Source organism: Trachymyrmex septentrionalis, unplaced genomic scaffold, assembly GCF_001594115.1.
Source record: "Trachymyrmex septentrionalis isolate Tsep2-gDNA-1 unplaced genomic scaffold, Tsep1.0 scaffold20, whole genome shotgun sequence".
Taxonomy (NCBI): domain Eukaryota; kingdom Metazoa; phylum Arthropoda; class Insecta; order Hymenoptera; family Formicidae; genus Trachymyrmex; species Trachymyrmex septentrionalis.
Genome location: NW_017305180.1, coordinates 4190505 through 4197507, shown reverse-complemented (window position 1 = coordinate 4197507; position 7003 = coordinate 4190505). Strand labels below are relative to the sequence as shown.

The following is a 7003-nucleotide window of genomic DNA, read 5'->3' as shown; positions in this document are numbered from 1 at the left end:
GGCGGCGGCGGCGGCGGCGGCGGCGGTGAGGTAGTCATGACGACCGCAGCGACCAATCATCCGGAAGTAACGCAGCGCGAGATAACTCTGCATCCAATCAGGTTTAAAGCGGGGACGGGGCTGGCCATCCCCCGCAGAAAATCACCCCCGTAGCGAAATTTCCACCGTACGAGGGTAGATATACAAGACGACAGACGGCTTTCTCCCTCTCTGTCTTTGTCCCTCTTTGTCCCCCTTTCTGCACACCCCCCCTCTCACTCTCTCTCTCTCTCTCTCTCTCTCTCTCTCTCTCTCCTTTCTCTGTCGCGATCACACTTCACTCTCGAAGCCGAGATGATGGCGGTTGTTATCCCTCCTCCCGCCTTTTTTTCGTCTTTTAATTCATAACCTTCGACCGCCAGTGATAACCTGCAAGTCGCTGATAAGAGAGCCACGATGTCTAAGGAGAGAGACGGAGGAGTGCGACGGCGGTGGCGACTGATGAGCTTCGTGAAACTCGGAGATCGAGTTCTATATAGTCGGAAGAGAAAAAGTCCAAAAGCAAAGAGCTTTCGGCACCGGATATCTAATCTCCAGAACCCGGTTCTCGCGATTGTTCAATCTTCCTGTTCTACGTGTTTTCCCTTACATATCTCTCTACGATTTTATGTACGTAGTAAAAGTACGGAGCAAAAATACGAGGAATATTCTTAAATCTATCAAATATCTATCAAATAATTATAGATGTCCAAAGGTATTTTGATTAATGATTTTTCGATATTTCGCAATATCTTGCTTTTTTAAATATTCGTTAATATTGTCTCTTTTTGTCTACATTTAATTAACGTTAACAAATTAATGCTAACAAGCATTAGTCAAAAGAACATACAATTCTGAAAAATAATAAATATAATATAATCCATTAAACGTATCGCGTGTGTAATTTTTCACAAAGATCCTTTACTTCAAAAGTAAAAAATTTAATTTCGTTATACGAATAATTTACAACAGTTTGTTTTAATATAAAAATATACTTTCTGTATACAATAACAAATATTAAAACATAGAGATTAATGATTTTGTGTATATAAAATCGTAGCATTATTCCATTTATTTTTCAACAATTTTATCAACCATTAATCTCAAATATTAATAGTTGATAAAATCGTTGAATAAATCGTTATACGTGTGTACGTCTAATTTTATAATAGTTTTGAATTTTTTAAATATGGCAAATAAATATTCACAGCCAGATATAATATTTGTCATTTCTTTTTTCAATCGCGTGGTACTAAAATTTTATTTACCTCCAAACTTGAAAAATTCGTCCGTGAGAAGAGGTTAATCAAATATATCGATTTAAGTTTTCATTATAATTTACGTTACTTTTCAGTCGAACCTATTTTTCACGATACGCACGTAGTCCGCGTATTTACTTCTTGAAGATACTCCGTAGAAAAAAAGAGAGAAAAAAAGAACATGACTTACCAGCGGGTAAACGCGTCGCCTTGTATACATCGAAAATGCGTTTATGGTCTGGCAGCAGGCCGATAAGAAGCCCCATAAAACGAACGGCGTCCCATAAGTGTTCGCGGCGCAACTTCGACGCCTCCTTCGGCACCGCGTCCGGGTTGTATCTCGCATTTGTCACGTTTATCGACTTCGTACCATGTACTCCGCACGGCTTCACCGTGACACAGTTCGACACATGATGAACCCTACCGTCCTCCATCGCAGAATCGGAAAGGTGATACTTTTGAGAAGTGAAAAAGCTTTTTAACTCTTATCCAACCAAGACATCCGTTTTGATGATAGCACCGAACTCGTATCATCGTCAAGCTTTCGACAGAGTTAAACGAAGCAGGGTAATATGATTAATTCTTATCAAAATAGCCACATTTCTACAAAATAAAGAACCAGAATTCTCTTGGGACAGAGCATATCTCTGGAGATGAAGGGCGGGAAAAGCAAAATATAAATGTTTGTTTTGCAAATACAGAAATGTGTAACTAATTTTTGTTTAAAGAAATGCTTTTTATGTTTCCTTTAGCAGAACTTATTAACAGAAGTTCTGCTAAAGGAAACATAAAAAGCATTTCTTTAAAAAAAAAAAATTGTAAGAATACGGTGGAGATATGATTTTTTTCAAAATGCGCACGTACGATTTAATTTTGCTTCATTTAACGTAATCACGATATCATTATTTATTGTGTTTATATTGTATGACTTGTTTATTGTCACTAAAAATATATAAGTAATAAATATTAAAGGATACCGAGAAAATTTTCATTTAAAATTTACCCTAAAAATATGGTAGCTGTGGCACAATACAATATTTCAAATATTTTTACCATGCACTTCAGTAAAATTGATCAAACTTATTTTATATTTTATTGTAGTTTTATTAATGAAAGAGATTTACATTAAAATTCTTCGAAATGTTGTCCCACGACTATATATATTTTCGGGGTAAATTCTAAGAAAAAATTCTCTCCGTGCGCGAACACTTAAAAATTACGATATATTTTTGGATATTTAATAAAATGCTTAAGAATATTTACTAAATATCTATGAGTAGACAGGTGCGGTGCACCAATACTTTCGCGAAAAATTTTCCTCGGACGTAAACTGTCCGGGGAGAAATCTCGCGCGAAACCGAATTGCTAATTCGCTCCATGTCTTCTTGATTACGATACAGGCCCATGGAAGCGGAAGGATATGAAGGAAGAAAAAAAATTTTCTTTTCGTCGTTCTCTCCGCGCCGTAGTGTACCCACCTCCGCGCGGTAGGATGGATGAATGGATGGATGAATTCCATCGTTATCGAGTCGCACCCCCGTTTTACAAACGGAGCAGGCCTCACCCCCGCCCGCAAAATCTCTCGGCCGAACGTGCATATTTCCATTTGACACGCCTCGGCGGGCGTCTGATTTTATTAAAAACCCCCGTAACCCGATTCCGCGCGCACTCCCACGGGGAATGAAATGTTTCTTTCGCACTCGCTCGGTTTCCACAAAGTAAGCGCATTTTCGATGCTCCGATGATATACGTCAAGCCACATAATTTTTCCAAAATAGTAATGAGGTACACTTTAAATTTTTTGCAGTGAAATCTCACTCCAAGAGAATAAAAATGCAACCACTCTTGAAAAAAAAAAGTGAGACTTTACTCTTTTGAAATAAAAATTTACTCTAAAAAGTGTGAAAATTGTCACTCCTTTTCAAAAAGTAATATTTTAACTTTTTTCCCAAGGATGGTTGTATTTTCATTTTCTTAATTTTTTATAATTTAAAATTTTGTCCTATGAATATATAATTAAAACCCACAAAATCGGAATTTTAAAACTTCTGATTAGTCGCCGCGGTATATTAGAATCGTGATGACATAAGCAAGAAATGACACGTTGGAATTTCTTGCATGTCACTTGAAACGATTTCGAAAAATTTGGATAAAATAAAATAATGAGATTGTTTTAAAACACTTATAAAAATGAGCTTCACTTTCCTTGATTGTCAATAAATAATCATGAAAAGCACGTGAAATAGAGGCTTTGTTTTTTTTATTTCACATGCTTTTACGCCTATTTTATACTGACTGTTAGAGGAGTAAGGATAGCTTCTGCTTACTTTTTTACGAGTGTTTTAAAACAATATTATTATTTTGTTTTATCTAAATTCTCTTTTTATTTACAAATGTAAGAAACTTTAACGTGTCATTTTTCGCTTGCGACGTCACGATTCCAACATGATCGCGATATAACTAGTTAAAAGCATAAAAAAATTAAAGACAAAAATTTATTATCATAATGAAACATCACTGATATTGCTAAGCATGTTTGTTACTGACGCACTTGACCTTTAATTTCCAAATATAATTTGATGTCTTAATATACCTACAAGTATTTTGAACTATCGAAAATTTGATATAATTATCTATGAAGGGAAAGTCGAAGCATAAGCAAGACGGATCGCGTAAAGGAGGAGGAGAGAAAGTCGACATGGTAAACGAGGTCGAGTGTTGGCAGCGTATAATTTCGATGACAAGCAAAGGGGTGGTTATCTCTCGTTGCTTCTCACCCTCTTTACCACGGACTGCGAGTGGTGAGCCACCCCCGCGTGATTGTATTAATTCAAGCCACCCCTCTGCCCCGGCTTCCCATTTACACCTCACTCTCCCTTCTGTTCTACCTCTTCCTCGCATCTCACCCTCCTCCTCCTCGGCCCTCGTGTCGACGTCACCCCTCCTGAAGCACAACTTCCGGGGACAAACGAAGCGTGTCGGCGTCGCGTATAATGAAGCGCGCTCGTTCGTTTCCTCGACGTTTTCTTGTTACCCATTTTCGTGTCCCACGCGAAGATGCTCGTGTCAGTAAATCTAAATTCCGAAAAGCTTAAGATTCGTGAAGGTATAATCAACAGCTATAGGTATATAACGCTAAAAGGCAAGAGTTAAAAATTGTTAAAAAGTTGAGAAACAAAGCGAAACATATTTTAACGTATCGTTACCGAATCATGAATAATTAAATTTGATTGTAAAATTATATTGCGGAAAAATTAAGTATTAATGAATTAGATTTCGGAACATAAAAGGACGAAAATAGAATCTTTCTTTATAAAAGAATGTAACTTTCTTTATTGTGCACTTTATTGTGTGATATTTATGAATTTACTGATTGCAAGTACTGATATAATTATCATTGAACGAGAGGAAGCTATGGCTACATTTTAAAATTTACTGCCAGTACTAAAAATCTATAATGCACGTAACGTAAACTATAGATTTTCAATATACTGGCAGTAAATTTTGGAACACAGTCTATACTAGGACTGACAGCTGACAATCGTGTGACGTCCATTGTCATTGACGCAATATTATCTCGCCGGTGAGAGTGAATATCATCCTCCTATCATAGGAGAAGGTGCACGTGCGGAGGGGTGGTCGTAGACGTAAAGTATTCGAAAAGGCGGGAGTGGATGATCATCGCTTGTGGAAGATCGAAGTGGAAGAGGTGGGTGGGAAAAGGGTACCAAGCCGTTTAGCGATATTTCACGGGGTTCTCGTCGCTCGTAAGGGTTTCGAGCGGCGCACGGTATTACCGGAGGCAGTCTTGCAGACTCGAGATAAGAGAAGCCCGGTTCCCTGTTTCCGAGGGCGAGAAACGGCGACGGCGGCTAAGACGCGCGTTTCTCGTCTCCATCTTAGCCTCGCAACACGAGAGTGTGGAGGAAACCGGCGGAAGGAAAGCCGCGAGCAAACCCTTCTGGTTGCTACGCAGTGTCCTTTTCCTCCTTCCCACCCCCAAAGCCACCCACCACCCGCCACCCGTCGCCACCGTAAACTCGGTTAATATCTGCTTATCCTGTCTTACCATCCGCCTCCTTCGACCGTTTCGCTTCCTACGCGGCTTCCTTCTGCTCGTCGTGTTAGTCTCTGCGAAGTATCGTGAACTTGCCGACGTCAATGTCGCTACGGAATATCTGCCAACATGAAGATGCGCGTATGTCTTCGAAAGATACGCAGATACTTGGCTATTTGCATATATTTGCATATAAGCAATCATGAATACGTCCTAAAAAGAAGATTTCTTTATAAATATAGAGAAAAATAAATAACCTATGATTTTATATTTATAAAAAATTTATAATTTTGTAATTTATAATTTTTTAGTATTAAATTTATAATTTAATACTATTGTTTCTATATACAAAATCACACATCTTGAAGTACATCAAATTTTTTTGCTATTTACATGTATTTATTAAATGCAATCGCGAATACGTTGAAAGAAACAATATTTCTTTAAAAATATAAAGAAGAGTAAATAATTTTGATAAGAAAAAAACTTACAAATCTTATATATATTAGTCAATACTGACATTTCTCTGTGTCACGAAATCATGTTTTAAAATATACAGTTGTTGCTGTTTATATGTATCTGCAACTATGATTATATCTTAAGAACAATGTTACACTATAAATATGGCTGTATTTATAGAGGAAAATTAATAAAAAATAATTTTGATAAAAATAGAATTTAATACGGATCTTATACCGGTTAATATTGAAGTTCTTCAAAAAATATTTTGAGATTTCTATCTATTGTATAAAATTGCGTGCTGAAGTATTAAATTTTTCTTTATCTGTTATCACACAATTTGTAGAAAGATTCTTATTAAATATATTATAATGAAAAAATTCTTGTGTAACTATGTCACTTTTTTGTATGTTTTTTTTCATAGCAAGATAAAGTTTTATATTAGTCTTTTAATATCAGAATATGTATACCTCTAACATCCATCCTCCCTGATAATGAGGGGGTTAATAATTATCTGCTTTTGTAAAAAATATACTTTCCCTGTTAAAACGGGGAAACTCGGAATGAGGCGCTTAACGGCGATCCCGCCTCTGTCGGTTTAGCAATTAGCGGCTGTTTAAGTGCACGTGCGCTCTTGCGGTCGGTTAATCTCCGCCATTCCGTGCGGGAACTTCGTTTCGTTCCAATTAGAAAGGAAAATCTCAGTAACAATCTCTCGGTTGGTCGGTCATTACTTATTTATGAAAGGGACACGCACGTGTTCAATTTTGCTTTGATATTTCCACGTGCTTACCCGATTGTTTTTACATATTTCAACAGGTGCAACAGTTCATACAAATATATACGTTGACTGTTTCTAAATAATTAAATAATATTTTAAAAGTATATATTCTTTGACGATTTTATAATTAATCATAGAATGCCAAGTGATTGTTATTGGAAACAAATTTTTGATGTTTAAAATCACTTATTAACAATTCTGATAAAATTAAAATATTTATTATTATTTAATGTACCTATTATTATATTATCTATTAATTACTGGTTTTAATGTAAATATCTTATATTTTCAATCTCTCATGTTCAAAATTTTGAAATCTAATTTTTAATACAAATTTCACATGACATTTCAAATTTATTTTACATATATGCTATACAAATATGTATATATAAAATCTACATATTTTGAATATAATTATATATATATATA

The 7003-nt window shown here is 36.0% G+C and overlaps 1 protein-coding gene across 1 annotated transcript in view; it reads right to left on the bottom strand.

Annotated features, from left to right (window-relative positions):
- Positions 1-5393, bottom strand: part of LOC108747692 (paired box protein Pax-6-like) — a 116681-nt gene extending 111288 nt beyond the window's left edge. Inside the window, exon 1 of the mRNA XM_018485336.1 lies at positions 5347-5393. The gene's annotated coding sequence lies outside the window, so the exon portion shown is untranslated. The remainder of the gene's footprint in view (positions 1-5346) is intronic.
- Positions 5394-7003: the final 1610 nt, after the last annotated feature.